The following is a 19,121-nucleotide window of genomic DNA, read 5'->3' as shown; positions in this document are numbered from 1 at the left end:
ATTCTTTGCCTTGGATGGATAAAATTGAGGCTATGGCAGTTCTTCACATCACGTGCTGAAACACTTGGAGAGGCAGTTGAGAGGTGCACACAAGTTACGCTCAGCCACCGTTTGCATCCAGTTTTGCCCTTCCATGAATTAGCTTTTATTAGCATGGCAATTACAAACTTTAATACTTGATTTGCATGGGATTAAGCTGCATGATTGTAAAATGCATTCTGTTCTAAACAACTTAATTCCTGGAAAAGGGTTAGAAGCGCACAAAAATAATGTTTCACACCAATTGAATTATTTGCTGTAATGCAGAAAATTGAAAGGTATTCTGCACCGTTTGCTACCCTGTTCATTATTTTTGGAGTAAATTGTCCTTAGAGATACAAGACTTTCCACCAGTAATAGAAAACACAATAAATAGAAGGCGCAGATTAATCAGGATGTCTTCACTTAATTTCATAAGGCTTTCAAATCTTTTGGAGATCTGAATTGTGTTTGAGTCTTTGACCTGCTGGTGTTAATAGCCAATGCTGTTAAGCAACCAGATTTCTCAAAATTAAAAGAAGTCTTTCATTAGCAAGAATGTACTCTGTGGTTGTGCAGTTGAGCACCAAGTGCAGTTTGGGAGAAACTAATCTAGAAAAAAAAAACAAACCAACCCACAAGTTCTCATCATTTTTGTAAGCAGCAAAATCAGTGTTAAGTTACTTTAGAATGCACCCCAAGTCACAGCAAGCTGCTGTGTATCAGGGCACACGGCCTCCTCCAGAATCATGCTTATCTTTAAATTTTCCTTTCATAAACAGTTGGCAAATGTGACATCCATTTAAGCTATAATGACCACATTTAATTTTCATTTTAAATTTATTCTGTTGCTATATATTGGTATCCTGGCTGATGCCAAGTCAGCCAGCCACAGGTCTGTTTTTCATTTATGCACTGAACTTCTTTAGGTTAGACATGCTCAAGAGTCCTGGTGTAATGCGTAACCCTAATTATAACTTAGAATTAAGCTACTGCTGACTGCAGCATTTTAGGCAGGGAAATCAAAGAATGTATCTGATGAAAAACACACAACCCCACCCCTCAATACTGCCTTATCTTTATGCATTTTTTATGTTAACTTTTTTAAGATTGAGTGCATAATACAGCTATAAAACAGCAGTTTAGATAATCCAGTCAGTCTGTCAGTTTATATACGTCTACTCCAAGCTTAAAGGTTTTCTCTTTACTCTGAATTGGGCCTCTCTTCTTATTAAAATGCTGCAAGCTTTTAAGAGATTGTAGTATCACAGTATCGCAGACCAATGATAGCCCAACGTAGTAATCTATCATTACGTTGGACCTATAGCTGTGCACTATAAAACTGCATTGCTGTTTACACTGGTTGAAATGTTTTTGAAGAATGTTTGGCCTTAGATGAGAAATTCCTTTTCAATCATGTAGAACTTTGATGGGGAAATTCCTAGAATGTTCTGACAAAAATGGCTTTGTTTACTGTAGCAAAACTTTAAAAATCCAATTCAGAACACAGCTTATTGTATTGAGGATACAAATCTTGGGCTTCCCCCACATTCATATAGAAAGTAAGTATTTTTTAAGTACGAGCTCTTGTGATCACATCAAGTATGTCTGAGTTTCATATATTGGGTTGACTTGTGGGTAACTCAATGGAGAGGAACAGTAGGGTAGTATCATCTGGGTCATTGCTCCCAGAACAGCCCTGTTGCTGTTAATAGGAGCATGTTTTTAGAGAGGGGGATGATTAATTCAGAACTGATGAGCCACACTTCATGGGTCAGAAGGAAATGTGGCCTGGGGAGATGCCACAGCCATGAAAAGAAGATCAAGACCAAGACTGATGAGCTAGGAGGAGCATTGTGCTCCAGTGGGACTCTAGGACATTGTGCCTAAAGCTTGAGGCAGTAGCAGGGATCAGAGGAGCATCATACCCTGTAGTAATTTGCAGAAAGCCAAAACTTTGTGTATGAAATAGAGAACAAGTGAAAGTCACCGTGAGATACCTCTGTGCACCTGCTTCTGTTCTCTCCCTTTGCTTACCTTTCCATGTGTTGCCACAAAGATTTGGCTTTGTGAGGGGATTGCTGTTCCCCTGTTCTTCAAGAAGGCTTGCAGATAGTGCACCTTATGCCCAGTCCTTGGTGGCATTCAAGGTCAGGCTGGACAAGGCTTCCAACACCCTTATCTAGCTGTATATGTCCCTGATCATTGCAGGGGAGTTGAACCAAATGGCCTTCAAGGGTCCCTTCCAACTCAAACGATTCTATGATTTGAATCCTGCTCACAGAAGAGTAACACCTCAGTTTCCTTAGAATTGGTCCAGACATTTTCTGGGCTATGTGGTTGGGGATGATGATCCCTTGCCACTGAAATATGAGCCTGTGTACTTCAATTCCTATAATGGTTCTTATGCTTGAGTGCCATCCGTAGGAGGCTAGTCAGTAAGAGTTATGCTCTGTGTGATAAAATACTAATGTTTTTCTTCTTTGAGAACAAAAACATGAAAGAATTCTGGGCTTGTACTAGCATTCCACTTGTTCTGCGTGGGCATTCAGCAGGACTGCCAAGAGTTGGTGAGATTCACAGCCCCGGTGTAAATGAAAGGAGACAGAAGCAATGGAAAAATGGGGTGCGTGAGCCCAGGGGCTTGTCCACGCACAACAGCAGCATCAGTTCAGCTGCAAAATCCAGTTAGCTAAACCAGCATGAGTCTCTGATTGGACACACTTAAATTGGTTTATAACCAGCTTACATCAAATTAGTTTAAATCAGGAGGTTACTGTAATAGCTGCATCAACCTCTAATTGTCTAATTTTTGGATAAGAGAGTTGCAAGCCAATAGCCTTTCCTCCACACATGCTTTTGTGCCACTTTAGATCAGTTTAAAGGTTGTTAAACTTGTGCAACTTTTGTATGCTGGCCAGCCCTGAAGCCCAAAGTTTGAGCTGGGGTGGGGAATGGGCTCTGGGACAGCTGGGTGCTGCAGCACATTTCCTGAAAGCCAGTGGAAAAGAAGACTCCAGACGCAATAAAGCAAGAATGAGACACAAGGCAGTAATTACTTGGAGCATTTATTGCTCTGTATGAGGAAAAATACTAGGTAAAGACGTTCTGAGCTTAGAGCTGCAGCCCGGGAGCTTTAACTAGCTGTGCTCACAGTGTGAGCAGGTCACACACAGGCTGCCTGAGCCAGTGTGGCTCATGCTTTGGTGGCCTGAACTGGAGCAGCATTCAGCTTCTTCAGGTTTAACCAAAGGATAAGGACCCCCAGCAGGAGAGGAGGGGGCAGCAGGACTTGTTCCATCCCGCGAGCCACTCAGGAATGAGCTGGAACAGGAAATATTGCTGAACTTTTAATATATATTCATGGCGTTTCAGAGCTTTTTGGAAAGGCAGAGAGACCAAAAAGGCAGGCGGCTTGAGAGCATGACTTTGTGGGAATGAAGTCAACAGGAAAGTGACACTGCACGTGGGGTTATCTCAACATTTCTGCAGCTAAAAATGGTCTAAATTGTTTTCTAAAATGTGCTTTTACAGAGCAGAGAGAAAGCCTCTGATTTCAAGGGCTCCTAAAATACTTCTGGAACGAAACTCTCTGAATGTTCTGTGGGTGTTGATCGCTGGAGTGCTCAGTAGTACTCGAGCTCTGAGTTCACACCATTAAAGCTTTGTCGACAGTATTGAAAGCAGTTCTCTAGCACTGAAGCAAACTCAAGAGGCTGTATTTATGTTCCCAGGCTGACTTTAGGGCTGTTGCTGGCAAGCTGTCAATAATGAAACTTATTAGGCAGGGAGACAGCTTGGAATCAAGAGTTGTTTGAGCCGTTTGCTTATGAATGGGACACAAAGGTGAACAGAATGAACTTTCGGCTGGTTTAGCAAACGGCAACACAGCGTAAGATTTCTATCAAGGTTCCTCTGTTCTGAGGGCCTTGCTGTGAATGCACCAGGTAGCTTTGTCATGCTAAATCCTCCTCAAGTCTACAAGTATATCTGCAGAAACTATTTCATAAGAAATAAAAGGGAAAATCAGGTTTCAGTTCTACCCTCTTACTTTCCTTGAATGTTAGGGAGAACAGGGAAGTACTGTTTTCCCTGCAATAGGAAAAGTAACGATGCTTTTCACATGAATGAGGCTCGTGGACGTTTTCATACTTAACAAAAGTGGGTTAAGAGGCTGTGGTGAGGAGTATTGTACCTGATAATTATTATGTTGTGTATTACCACCAGGTAATCCTAGCGGACTGAAGAGCAACGAATTTTGGAATAATATTTCTGCTGAAGTGTAACTTGCAGAGGAATTAAAATAGCTCTCAGAAATTTGATGTCCAAAGGAAAAACAGTGCTTAGAGAAAGGAACGGTCTACTAGTGTGAGAAGCATATTTCTTACAGCATATGAGCCATGCTTAAAGGCTGAAGTGGTCCAAGGGAAGAATATGTGAAAGAGAAATGAATAGAAAATGAATGGACCCCCAAGGGGTCTGACTAAAAACTAAATCACAGTTTTTTTGGGAACATTTCCTTCTCTCCAGATGGTTATGTGTTAGGCTAAGGGGAACTTGTTATTAAACAAAGATGAGCAACTGGCTTACCGTGTCTCATATTGTGATTCAGACCTCATATACAGTCACAGCACTTGATGTATAGCCGGTACCCTACTTATTAGAGATGGATGGCTTTCCAAAAGCCCTCTAAATGTAAGTTTTAGTCAGCCCTCAGAAGGGCAGCAGATCTGATTATAGACATACAGTTTCTGGATCACAGTTGTGGTGATTTGTTTTGTTTCAGATTTCACTAACTCCAGCGGGGAGCCTACCCTCCTCAGTTAATGCTAGGAATGGTCTTGGCCCCTTTTGTTTGCAGTGTGAGGGCTGGTTGCCAATGTGCAGTTCTAAAGTCACATTTTCACTTGCATTCTGGGCAATACCTCCCACATTTTGGACTCTGCAGTACTCAGCGTAAATGGTTCCTTAGAGCTACTTTGGCAGCCAAAAAGAGCAATATTGTATTTAATTTCTGGCACTGCCACTTACTGGATTGTCAACACAGCTGTAGCAGACCTCCAGGTCTGGTTATATCTGGCTAAAGCAGAAGATCACTACATTTCAAGATTGGACCCTGTGTAATCCATGACACTCAAGATCTGGTCTGGGGTAGCTGAGCAGAAATGTAGCTCCTTTCTGCCAAAGGCATTTCATCAATGAATTCAACATTGTTCTGGAGGAAAGCAGGAACAAAACTGAATTCCTGGAGAAGTTAGCCCTTGTGAGGCATTACCTTCTTCCAGTGGGGTCTACCAGAAAGGTCTGCTGTGTACAAGTCAAAACTTCATTTTCTTGAGAAAAGAGCAAAACCTTCAAGCTCAGGTAAGCATACTGTGCTCATGAAGTATTTCTATATGCCCACCAGCCCTGCCCCCAGCAACACATTTCTGCTTCCTCATAGGTGCAGATGCCGTTGTTCATGTGGCTGTGTAATGTGATGTATCAGAGCACTGATGTGGTTGGGATCTAATTGCAGAGTCATTTTTTTTACGTTCACTCTGCACAAAGGTAGTGGTGTGAATATGTTGGAGGCCTGGGAACCACTCATTTTACCAGTAGTAACCCTTATTCACCTTGACTTGGATTGTGTCCCTACCACAACATTAATAACCTAGCACGCTCAAAGAAAGAAAGTACAGAGCACGTTTGCTACCAAGCTTCCAGTAATGCTTCCCTAGTGGTGCCACCACAGGAGTAGGTCCGATTTATGTCCAAAATGAGCATTTCAGAATTCATTTTCTAGGCAAAAAAATGTCACATCTTTCAAGATCACTTTCAGCCCCAAGAAGCTACCCAGGATAATTTATACTGGTCCTCAGTAAACTCAGAGACATGAGAAATCCCTTGAACACGGGAGTTTCCAGGAATAATGTCTCCCTTGGCTTAGCTTGGCATGGGTGGTGGCAAACTCTGTAATACGCCGATGCTGACGCTGTTGAAAGTTCCTTAGGGGTCTGCTTTAAAGTACAATGTAGCACACGCAAGAACTTTGTTTGCTGGTTTAAAAAGTACTGCACTGTTGGCAGTAAGGAAAAATGAGCCCAACCAAGCTGAGCTCCATCATATTGCTGAGTAAAGAAAGAAGATGGGACTCTGCTTCTTGCTGAGCTCCACTGCATATTCCTGATTTAAAGGTTGGCAACCCTGCCCATGGCAGGGGCCTTGGAACTAGATGATCTTTGGGTTCTTTTCCAACCCAAGCCATTCTGTGATTCCATGACTTCCAAATGCCTCTGTTTGTACAGTGAGCTGTTTCTCTGGGTCCTGTCAGGATAAAATACCATTAAAGATCAAGCCAAGCTGTCATACAAAGATACCACTGGTGTTGCAAATGCCTGTGCACCCCAGCATTGGGGATTTGGGCCAACACAGCTATTGGAACTGATGCTTGCTGGAAATTCAGCAGTGATCTACATAGGTCTGTATGTCTGATACCAACCAGGAGAAGCTTGCTTACTGTTACCAGAGATTATTTTTAACCTTGGGCCAACCTTTGGTGCATCAAAGTTTCTCTTTCCTGTGTCAAGAAGTGACACAGATTCAGAGTGTAAATTGCACTGCAGAACACTCTCTGCCTCATGAATCATCCGCTGTTATGCTTCAGGAATGGACAAGCCAGGAAAGTACTGCAAGGAACAGGCATTTCTTGTGCTGTTCCCATACTTCCTGGTGTACTCTGCCATGTGAATCTGCCCTCCTGAAATCCATAAAACCCACAAGCAGGCTCGCAAGCATTTAATTTGAAAGATCTCTGTTTAAATCATTTTTGACTTGTGCCAGGACAAGCCTGTCCTCATGTTAATTATGTTCTAAGCACACAAAGAGAGCTAGCGAAAACATCGCTTCATAACCATTTTTCTTTTTGTAAACACAACGCACTTAGATGTGCATCATTTAATCATAACAGAGCCATATGCATGCAGCTTAGCTCTTGTGGAAACCAAAATTAGCTAGAAGACATTTGGGCCAATTGCTGAAATGTGTGTGTATGGACGAGAGTGCTCCAAGCATTCCAGATGGGTACAAGCTCCCAGGCCTTGCAGGAGTAGAAGAAAGTTCATGGCAGGAGTGCTCCTTGCACTGGGTGCACTGCATCAGATACATCCTAGATGCAATTTGAAAGTGAAGCTCAATGCCTGGTGGGGTTGTTTGCTGGCTCTAGAAGCTAGTGGGTATAGGTCAAAGATGAATCTCATTTACAGGCAATTTTTGGGGTGTGTATACCTTGTTCACAAAGAGCTGCTTCAGTTGTTTCAACATGACTCTTGAAATAAAGCAGTGTTTCTTTATTAGACATTTTTGTATCTTGCAGATATTAAGAGCAAATATAATAACGAGATTTAAACCGATTCACCTAACTAGGCTGTGCTTTAATTTGCATGCTGATCTCAGTATAACACTGGGTGCCTTGAAAGATCTGGGTAAGGTGCATGCTCAAGTCAGTGTCTTAATAAGTGTTAGTGAACAGTCACAGCAGTTGTTACATCCAGAGGAGCCTGCTGTAGCATGCTCACCAGGAGCTCTAGGGCTGGATGCTGAGCTTGCAGTCATGTTTTGCCAGCAGGACTTTGCTGCAGTCAGGGGAGCTGTGTTCCAGTGGGAGCTGTGCCTGAATGAGTCCATCCTCTTTTGGTGCTGTTGGATATCCTGCTGTGCTTCTCTGCCAAAATCCAACTGATGGAGAAAGAGCATGGTGAAACCAAAGGGCATTTCAAGAAGTTCCTAAAAAGCTTTGGATAAGTTTAAGAGAACCGTGTAACAATCTCTGGGTAGATATCCTGTCACCATCCCACCTTCCTGTATTAAAGCTGTCAAAACTCGTTGAGAAAACTTTTAAGGAGAAGTTACTGATGCAGTTTTAGTTTCCAAAATGCTCATTGCTAAAAGGGCAAATACACTCAGTGCTGCTTGGCTGAAACCATTAATTAATGGTTGGTTACAGAACTCTCAGTGGCTATAGAGTTGCAACACAGATTGGCAGAGGAAATAAACATTGAAGGCTGCAGCCCATCTTGCAGCCAGCTGTGGGCCACCAGCTGAATGCTCCCTCACAGGGATAATGTGGAACATACCTTGGTGAGATCAAAAGGTCTGCTGCCACGATCCCTTCCTTTGGGTGGGATTCTGCTGATTTTTACAGTAATTACTTGTCCCACAATCAGTTTGAGAGACTTAATATTTTTTTCCTCTGGCTACTGTGGGTTTTTGTTATCCAAGCAGGCCCCATCCTGCAGGGCTGGGCAGGTACTGCCAGAAGCAGTGGTTTATACATGATGCCAGATGCACGCAGCTCCAGCACTCACAGCTGGTAATGCTGAGGCTCCTGTGGACGAAGAACAGCAAAACAGAGAGAGGAGGAGAGGAGGAGGATGATAAGGAAGAGGAAAATGATGAGAGAGGAAATAGAGAAAAGCAGTGAATGAAGCAGAAGAGGAAAATGAGGAAGAAGACATTGGTGAAAGAGAAAAGAGTGCAGCTGGGGAAAGGAAAGCGACTGCTGATATCTTTATCCCTTCCCAGGAAGTTCAGTCTAGGAGCGGCTCCAGAAGGCAGCGCTGGTAACTGATGCTACCTGGCCTAGGTCTAGCTTGATGCTGTGCTGACACATATCAGGAAATTAAGCCCCTTCTCTCTTGCTAGTGTTCCTAAATATTGATTCCTAATCCCACAACCTGGCCATTATTTGAAACTCAAGCTCTACTCAGAGGGGAGTGTTAAAACACAGGTCAAGGACAAGCTTGTCCTCTGTGCCTGCAGCAACTTAGCAAGTGCTTTGTGAAAGCCATTTTGCAATGAATGGATAGGAAAAAAACACACATATATAAAGCATATTCAGCATGAATAAAACATGACAGTAATGTGCTAGCAAACTGTGATCTATTTTGACTGTGGTAACTGTATAAACCTCAATGGGTGAAGACAAGATCACAGTGCATCGAAACTATGAAGTCAGCTTAACGTGACCATAGTCCACTCGGACTTCTCTGTCACTCCTGCCAGTTCCCTGCAATCTGCTGTGACTGTGATGTGCGTGCAGTGAGAGCAAAGTGACACATGAGCATGGTGTGACAGCCATGCCAGAAAGGATTTGGTGCTCGCTGCTTGTGGCCAGTTAGCCATGTGAATGCAAAATGCATGGGGCAGTTTGTGAAGGGCTGGTAGTAATCATTTGTGTGAATGGTTTTGACTGAAGAGCGTTTGAATGTAGGATACAGATTTCTCCTGTAGCAAACCTCCATAAACATTCGGTTATCACAGCTGTTGGCTGGAAGATTCGCATTATTTAAAGGGCTTTGTGATATTTGATGCTGTCTGTTTTTGTCTTGGCTCGATACCGTATATAACTGTGGCAGATTATTAACAGAGATACGTATGAAGATCGATATAATATAAAGATCAACATGTCCTTGAGTTTAGTGCTTGTAATTTCATAGGGAAGTGTTTTTTCCCTTCTCCATTTAGCTTGATTATTCAAGAGTTCTTTAACCATTATAACAGAAGCCTTTTCAGAAGAAGAGCATTTTTCTTTCACCCGAGTTGCTATGAGAACATGAATCATCTCTTTAGCACAATAGCAACAACTGTAGTGCTTAAGTACATCCACTGATTTTTTACTGTTTGTTCTTAGCTCTCAACTAGATAAGCTGTTGTTATTTCTTTCTTCTTGAACAAGCATAACATGATTGCTGAAGTAGAAGGAATAATTGGACCAAATAGTGAGGCGGTTAATGTAAACAGAAAGAATTCATCTCTTTCAAGTACAGTAAATTGTCCTCCAAAAATATGGAAATCTTGTCTATTTCTTGTTGTGCCCTAGAGCAAATTTTGTTGAGTTTGTTGTCACATCATTATTTTCGGACTCTGTGAAATTGCTAATGAGGAACAGGCTGCTTTCATTGGAACAGTTGTATGTGTTTAAGGCTGCAGTGAGATGTATATGGACCAGGCTAAACCACTGGCACAGGAAAGGTTAACGTTCTCCTTGCACTAACCATCGACCACAGGTGTTTGTCCTCACTGCATTTGTTACCAGGGAGCCCAGTTGGGTGAGGCTGGAGCCAACTTCAGCTGCAGTGGATTAGCTTCTGAGCAAGAGATTATAAACCATGTAATCTGGCAGGTGAGACTCTTTCTGGTAGCTGAGGTAGGAACAACTGCTGTACTGGAGGAAGATAATGCCAAGAACTCTTTTGCTTGATCCTCGAGGCTATGAGCTGTTGCTTTAGATGACCTTGGGAATTGTAAGCATGACTTTACGTTTCTTAATTGAACAGTAAAATTAGTTATTCAGTCTGTGAGACTGAAAGTAATTGGATGTTATTTATATATTAATTTTTGGGTTTGGTTTGCTTTGAGGTAAGTGGTTTCTCTACAAAAAGCACCTTGAAGAGCAAAGGTTGGTGGATACATTTTATTAGTGTGTTGGTGTTTTCTAACTATTGCCTTTCCTCCTGAAGCACCTCCAGTGCTCCTGCACTCTATCTATGGAAGGTGTTTGTTGAAATCAGTGTTTCCTGTAGATGAGTGAGACAGCAGAGATGAAATTTATTCTAGGTGGGAAGAGACAAGTTGTTGGGAGATGTCTTTACAGCACTTAAATGATTTGAAGCTAGTGGCCCACACTAGGACTTGTGTGCTTAATTTTAAAGGGAGCTTCTGTTCTATCCTCGTTTGGCACCTGTGGCTTGTTAATCTGCTGCTTCTTTTAAAGGCAGAAGTAAATGCTGTGCAAATATATTTAGGCAACTGAGTTGTCTAAAGATCAGCTGAGATAATTTTCCCAGCAGTGCTCTCAGGTATTAATTACTTATGGATCTATAAGTACGTACATCTTCCTACATAATTCTGTAGCACAGAAGAATTAGAACTAGGAAAAAAAATTGAAGGCTTATATTCAAGAAGTATTTCTAGCAGTGTCAAATTATTATGCCAATAAAACACGTAGATTCTCTTCAAGATCAAACAGGTGTTTGATGTGGTGGTTCTGATTTGAGAGGTAAAAAGAAAGAAGATTGTTATCTGGTACTCCTAGCTTTGAATGTATGAAAGTAACAGCTCTGACCCTGGCTAAAGTAAATTAATACAACTCCATTGACTCCAGGGAAGCAACATGGATTTAAACATTGTGATGTATCTGTTCTTACTACTTGATGATAAAATCTAGAGATTAGGCTCCTTCATCAATTTTTGTCTAAGAACTAAAGAGAGAAAAGATAATAGGCCTATGAGTGGGGATATGATTCAGTGTTATTCTGTTCTTAAACTTCTAACCTCAGGGAATAGAGGTCTGAATACTTGCCATGGATCTTCCTTAGGTTTGATGAAGTGCTTAACCATTGTGTTTAATTGTTTGCACCTAGTATTATACTGAACAAAGATTATAAGCAATTAAACAAGAGAAGAGTACTGCAATGACTTTTGTTTTGGGTGCCTTATTAACTCGTATTATGTTGTTAATGTAGGGTAATCCACTGACGTTATTTAAACATAAAAATTTCTAGGTAATCTCATAGAACACAGTAAGCTTCTAATCACCATTTTTTTTATACTTTCTGCTCGTAATTGGGACCTGATGATGTTAGTTTTATAATAAAATCTGATTTTGGAAAGTTTTGAGTGTCCTATTGCTTCAATAGCAAGAAAGCAGAGGTGGTCAATTACCTTAACAGAAATAAAACCTTAAAAATCTAAGTGAGAATGGTAGGGTAGTTAAGTTTTGGGGAATTAACTAGATTTTGGTGGTTTAATCTTAACTTAGGCAAGTTGATTTCAAATGCAGAATTACAATTAAATGTATGGAAAATTTAGTGATAATCTGGCATTGCTGCTCCTGAACAGTCATGCACTGCAGTCAGAGTTCTTTAATTTAGTGAAAGCTCAGCTGTGGAAACTCGTTATATTGCTGTGCATGTGGGCCTTGTTGCATCTCAACAAAGTGCTTGGCAAAGCTTGAGCAGCTGTCGAGGGTTGGTCCTGATTGCCCTCTGTAGGAGCAAGTTCCTTGGGGCAGGTCACACTTTCATGCAGCCATACATAAATTTGTCCTGGTAGCATGTAGGTAAAAATGGTTTCACAAAGCTGTGATAACCTTTCCTTATGGCTCATAAATATCTGACTGATCTAAGGCGTGCTTTAGGAAAAAAGTGGAATCTTCTGGTCAGTGTTTTATAAATATATAGCATCTTCCATCATTTACGATCTTTTTAAGAAAAAAATCTGTTTGAAATTAGGTATTAAGAACACTGCTTCAGGCCTGAGCCAGAATTAAGCAACTATGAACTGCCTGTGATGACCAGTTTTCTTCGGGGATTATGGCTTTGATTATGGACATGATTTACCTAATGTGTAGTTTATATATATCCATGTATATATGTCATTAGCAAAGCAAGCATCTTGACTTTTGTTTGTGAAATCTGACATGCGATCTGAACCATTTTGTCCCTCCTTATCAGTGCATACAAACTCTTTCTATGTGAATGCTGTTAGCAATTATAGTGTTCCTGAAGCCTGATAAAGACTTAGAGCAATGCTGAAATCCATAGAATGGCTTCCATCTCAGTTCACCTTGGACGTAGCAGGGCTGGTGGAGCTTGTGGGATACAAGTTCAGGCTCCAAAATAAGGCTGATGCATGGCTTGAACCAGCTTTTCCCTAGGAGGACTGCCTGTTTTCTGAAGTATTTTGCACACGAGCAAAAGGTGAAGAACCTCTGCTTCTGTGGTGCCCTCTGGGTTGGTGCAGAGCAGTGCAGCCCAGCCCTGTGATGCACCAGCACTTCTGCCCTCCAGCTGCATGGTGCTGAGCTCATTGCACGTGCTGCTCCTGAGAGATCCCTGCTGAGCTGGAGATACAGAATGTCTTAAAGGCTCCATTACAAAAATAAATCTTGCTGATTCTGATCCACGGAAGCAAAAATTAACAAACTCATTGCCAGCAGGATCTTAATGTGATTTTTTTGCTCTTCGTGGTTTTAGAGACATGTTCATCTTTAAAATCTCTGCATAATAACAGAACTGTTTTTCCCACCCCTTGTACACAGCTTCATCAGGACATAAAATGTTTCTGGCCATCTGAGTATAATAATGAGGCAGCTGTACAGCTCACTTTGTTTATACCTATTTGGGCTCAGACCTGTTGCAGTGTCCTCTGGATGAACCTTTCTCATCCCAGACCCTGCGATTTGATGTCTGCTCCAAGCATTGGTTGAAGACCAAGTTTCAGCAGTTCATTTACTCGATGTGAAATTTAGTGGATCTAAGTCATCACCTTTTTGGTGAGACTTGGCAGTTTGGGGCTTGGAGGTCTTGTGGCTTTGTTTTAAGTAACGGCTGGGGCTGGGCTTCAGCCTTTGGCTTTCAGACCTGTCAGTGCATTGCATGGACTTGCCAAGTAAATCACTACAATTTATGTTATCACAAACCATTGCATGTTTTTTTACAAGAACAAAGTAGGAGAATTACGTAGGTGTGTATATAAGCAGGCAAAAATTGGACAGAGGGTCTCAAATAGTTTGAATTGGTATTGTCTGATTTTTTTAAAAGCTTTCATGTATGCTTCGACTGGTTTTTGGTTTAGTGTAATTGTCAGCAGGGGGTTGTTCTCCAGCTCTTCTGCTCATGTTTGAGTGTTCATTCTCTGTGGAAACCTTCAGCTTTAATTAGTGTTCATATAACAATTATTTTTGCTGTGAAACTGGCCCCACCAAACTATACTGTAATTTAATGAGGCTGTTTTTGTCTTTAAAATGGAAGGGTCAGCTTTATCTGCATGGAATCTGGTCTAGATACTCAGTCTTCTTTCTCTTTTTTGTTTTTTAGTGTTCAGATGGATCAGATTTCCCCCTACTTAGGGTTGCTATCAGCCAGCGTGGATGACAGTCTAGGACCTCGGCCTGAGAGACACATAGAGGTATGTGAAATTACAAAGAGAATTACTGATGACCATGTTGCTTTGCAAGCAGAAAAACATAACAGCCATTGTTATGCTGAAATGAATGTGAACTTAGAGGTTGTTAGCCTGAGATGACTGTAGCTTTACTGTGGTAGTCTGGCTTGTAAATTTTTATCCTGCATATGAGCCCATGTATATATGGATAACACAGCCTTAACCAGGTTATCACAAATACAAGTTAGTACCATAGAAATGAAACTGAATCTGAACTTAAATACGTGGTGTAAGTGTAATGCACTTAGCTTCCATAGCACAGTTGGGCTCCTATGGTAACGATACACCCTTAATTTAGCTTGAGAAATCAGCAAACTCATTGTGTTGATGGTATGACCTAAACTAATCTTCTGTCCAGAGTTTAAAAGATGAAAATATTCAGAAAACTAATCTAGAGCAATGCTGATGGCATATGATGGTTGAGAGGCTGGAACGCTATTTAAAAATATTATAATGTAGCTGATGTAGGATTTTCTGTATTGCAGCATCAGTCATCTGTTATTTGCTTCAGAGTATATTTACATGAAAGAATAAGGCTTAAAAAAAAAGCAGGTTTGTCAGTAATCAGGGTGCAGGTTATCATAAATGCTGGTGATAGTTTTCTGCTCCTGTGTTGGTTTTTTTTGTTTTTTTTTTCCTTTGCTATTACTGGGTTTATGAAATATATAAGACGTATCTATGTGAAACATAATGAAACCTGGCATTTCCTTTGGTACTGCTTTTCACTTCTCTAAGTCAAGTAGGAGTGCTACGATGTGCCCAGACCATTTAATATTATTGTGCACAGTAGCTCACATAAAGTGAGTAAAACTTAGAGCAGGCCCTGTGTGCATCTTCCAAATACTCTGGTAATGGATTGATGCTCAAAGCACACGGAATACATCCAAATGTGCAAAAAAATCTGAACAAGAGTTGTTTGCTTTCTTGGTGTAATTTTTCTTGCTTTGAGAACCTGGGCTACAACTTCCATTTCCAAAAGATTTTACTGGCTGGTTTGTTGGTTGCTTTTTGTTTGTTGTTCAAAGAGCTAATAGACTGTTATGATCTACCCAGTATATCTAGCCAAATACTGCCTACTGTATAGAAAAGTTGCCACTGTTCCAAACCTGGTGATCTTATGGTATTGATACAAAATGTAATGTACCTAGATTTGGTGGTGGGAGAATGAATGGAGGTGGCAACAGCAATGATAGAGAATCCAAGTGTTGTCCCCTGCCTGTAGATATCTTGCACAAGTTTTCAGTACTGAAATATCTACTGTTATCCAAAACTTGGCCACAAGTGATTGCTGTAGTTTCCAGAGTAATCCTGTGTGCATCATAGGAAACCAAACTACCAACTGATTTTAAAATGATAGCATAGCGTTTGAAAAATTCCTTGTTTTCCCAAATAACATCTTGGCTGAACCATGAGAGATGCATCTTACAGGGCCACAGTCTGCTCCAGCAAACCTGGAGAAAAACTCCACTGACTCCATGGAAAATTCAAAGGATACAGAAACTTTGAATCTTTTCTTTTTCTACTCTTAGAAAATTGCATTGAAGTGATGGGGGGGAGGGGGAGGGGAGGGGAGAGGGGAAATTCCACCAATGCACAGATTGGGAATGTTAGGGAAGGCTGAATTAAATCTCAATCCAATAGAACAGTGAAATCATCTGAAAACATTCCACATCTTTGTGTAAAATCCACCTTTTCCCATGTAATAACAAATGATTATTCATATCTTTATACACCAAGTTGTTAGCATGCTTATACAAACATTGTTCCAAACAGAAGAAAGTTAATTTTCTTGTCATCTAGCTTTGGTTTCCAGTTTTGTCTGGAAAAAAGCATTGGAGTAACACAATTTCAAACCTGACAAACAAATGAGATAAGGATATGCCACACATACAACCACAACACTGGAGTAGAAAAGTACTGTTTTAAGAAAGATTGCCCACATTAGGAGAAGTTGAGTATTCTGTGCTGAATTTCAAGGGTCTTTTTTTTTCGCTTGGATCTTTATAGTTTTGTTTCCTTCTGAGAAGGCAGGAATTCAACAGTTTGGTCCCCCATCTTTGTTCTAGAATACTGGCAGCATGAGAGATTTTTTTCATACGAAATTGTACTTGGAATGAGTGCAGCTCGGTTTAACTACTTATTAGGTCTCACCAAAGTCTCATACGAACCAATTGCTATCTAGTGTACAATTTCCACAAGTGTAAAGATGGATACTCAAAGGTGTTATTCCTGGCTTGCACAGATAAGAAGTTAAAATGCCGTTCTCAACTATGATAATGGGATCCAGGTTTTTTGATGCAGCTGTAAGGAGACATCAGACTATCAACTTGATGTTCTTTTGGAAAGTTCCTAATGTTTTCTTCCAAAATTGTTAGATGTTAAAGTTTCTAACGATACTCACTAAATATGGCTCCTATGCTGAGCCTAACTGAATCTGGTTATTATTATGCAACGTAAAATGTATTTATTAGATGGGATGTGTTCATGAATGTCTCCATTTACCATATGTTTTCAAAAGCGCTTTACGTTGTGCAAGTTGAAAAGATAAATCTTCACAGTGAAACCACCAAGGGTCAGGTAGTCAGTCCAGCCTGAGTCTTCAGAGCCAACCCCAGCCTAATTTCTCCAAGGTGCCTCAGATGCTGCTTACATGGGGCTGCCTTCTTCCTTTCTCCAAAACTCCCTTTTGCTGTTCCTGTTGATTTGGTCTCCATAGTTCATGAAGTTTATCCACCCAGATTTTGCTTCTGGTGGGTTTGATAATGTCTGTGGAATCGCAGTGAACTTTTTTCAACTGAAGACCAAAATGTTGGTGGCCTGAAGTTTAATCATTTGCAAATTTCCTACTGTAATCTTGAATGAAATGACTGCTCAGTGCTGGGCTGCTGACCTTGTACAGCTGTGTCAGATGAACTTCAGGTTGCAAAATCCATGTTTAATTTGTTTTGTTTATTTCCAAGCTGCACAGCAACATTTCATTGACATAGTGGCTGTTGTTGGCTCACATCTACTGTGATATTGAGCAGTGGGGTTCTGGCCTCTGGGTACTGTGGTGAGCCTCTTCAGTTGGTGTTCAGAAAATAATTGTTCATCAAGGCAGGAAGGTCAGTTTTGACTCTAAAACCTGAGTGGGAAAGGCATATGGCTTTGTGCTGCTAAGCAAATAGTTAGTCAACTTTGATGTGAGACTTGTGCTGTTGGGAGAGTAATGCAGAGAATGTTCACGCATTCAATTTATAGAAAATTTATCGGAAACTTAAAGTGAGTGCAGTAATATACTTGTTTCAATAAAGCCTGTGTTAGATAAAGCCAAAACTGAAATATACTGCTACTTAAACAGAAACAGCAGTGAGTATCCCACACTGGGTTAACTACAGTATTACATTCAGATGTCCTGAAAATGATTATTAGAGCAGATGGGACTATGATGACCAATTCCTAATGAAATACAAAGAGTTTACATTTGTTTATCTTTTATTATTTAGAGCTATCAGGAGTGGCTGAGGAATATAGAGAAGACAGTTTTCACTTTCGTTTCATAGAGTTAAGGTTATAGAACCTTATGCAACCTCCCTCAAAACTTCTCTGGTTATGGTACTCAGATACCTGTGTTAATGTTACTCATTGCTAATAAAAGCAATACTCCTTTTTGACAGGCTTAGAGGGGTAGAACTCCAGTCTACAGTTAAATTCTGTGCTTTTCCAATTCGTATTTTGGCAGTAGGGTGAGACACATGTATATACGTGTTGCATCAACTATTAGGAAAGCTTTGTAAATACTCCATTACTTATTGATCAAACATTTATACAAATTAGTTGTCATTTAAAGTGGCTGTAATTTTTTTTTTCTTGAAGATAAAATTAGCATTTCCCAGATGTCCCTCATCATTTTATTATCTTCTCTCCCATGTAGCCACTAGAAGATAACCAACCATTCTCTTTATGCTTCTCAAGTTTCCCAGACTAATGAAATATCCTGAGGCAGCCACATCTGCAATTCTACCTAATTGTGGAATTGCAGATGGGAATAACAGAACCAAATGAACAAAGAGCCATCATTAGTAAAGCCACTGGTGGTCAACCATAGTTGATACTGGTTTGTTTTTTAGGCATATGCTGGTGTTTCAGAAGCACTGTATCTGTGGTTTCTTCTCTTGCTGAAGGTTCACTTTTAAATTTACAAACATGGAAACACTTTGTAATACCAAATGCAGTAAGGAGGATGGTGACAAAGCCAATTTAGTGATGCAAGGAGATGATTAACAGAGGGCAAAACGGCACCCAGCAAAGTTGGATTTCTAGGCAAAACCTCTATCTGGATGCAGAGGAAACAAAGTAAAAGCTTTTATCTGTAAAAGTGACAATGGACAATAAAGATCAGAAGGTAAAGATAAATCTGTTTTATTGCCTCTCTGAGGATAGAACGAAAAGCAAGTGAAAACACTGTTGAAATGAATAATGCTTTGAGTGGTGGAGTAGCTGATAAACATTCAAGTTATGTGAATTTGAACAGAATGCAATTGTAAAGTGTGTTTGTTTTCTAACCTAGAGTCAAATTGAAGACGGTGTAGATCTTCATAGCGAAAGGCATTCTTGTGTGGATTTGGAGACTTTAAAGACAGCATTGCCAGCAACCAAACCACTTTATTAAGTTTTTGGTGGACAGTTGGTGTTGGTTGTGCCACTTCGTGTCCTCTGTCAGTCAGAGGCCATCAGCAGAGAAATCTGTGCATCAAGAAATGCTGTTACTTGTCTAATTGGCACAGACTGAAGTACTGGTGAGTGCTGAGCGATTGGGAAACTCTTGTTTGCTAATGCAACATGATACTGGTTAAGATGTCAGTGTGTTTCTGATAGATGAGTATTTGAAGGAGGCTAGTTCTGGATGTCTCATGTAGTATGTACATATTATGATTGTCTTGGCTGTCTGTCAGATGTGCCTCTGCTGTTGAGGCAAAGGCTATGAGCTCTACTAAGCACTTAAAATTAGGCAGTACAGATATGCATTTGAGGCATGGTATTGAGTGTGAAGTGCAGAAGAACTAGGTGACCATCTTTAATGATTTTACTTGTCTTTTAACTGGAAAACTCACTTATAGTGAATATAGATGAGCTAA

General features: G+C 40.6%; 1 protein-coding gene across 1 annotated transcript in view; it reads left to right on the top strand.

Annotated features, from left to right (window-relative positions):
- LOC107319375 (uncharacterized) overlaps positions 1-19,121 on the top strand; it is a 343,742-nt gene that overhangs the window by 212,604 nt on the left and 112,017 nt on the right. The window contains exon 9 of the mRNA XM_085550607.1: positions 13,878-13,968. The gene's annotated coding sequence lies outside the window, so the exon portion shown is untranslated. The remainder of the gene's footprint in view (positions 1-13,877; positions 13,969-19,121) is intronic.

The sequence above is a fragment of the Coturnix japonica genome, chromosome 6, assembly GCF_054131305.1.
Source record: "Coturnix japonica strain WE chromosome 6, WE-NBRP24, whole genome shotgun sequence".
Lineage (NCBI taxonomy): Eukaryota > Metazoa > Chordata > Aves > Galliformes > Phasianidae > Coturnix > Coturnix japonica.
Note: the sequence above shows the minus strand (reverse complement) of the source record. Positions and strands in the feature narration are given on the sequence as shown.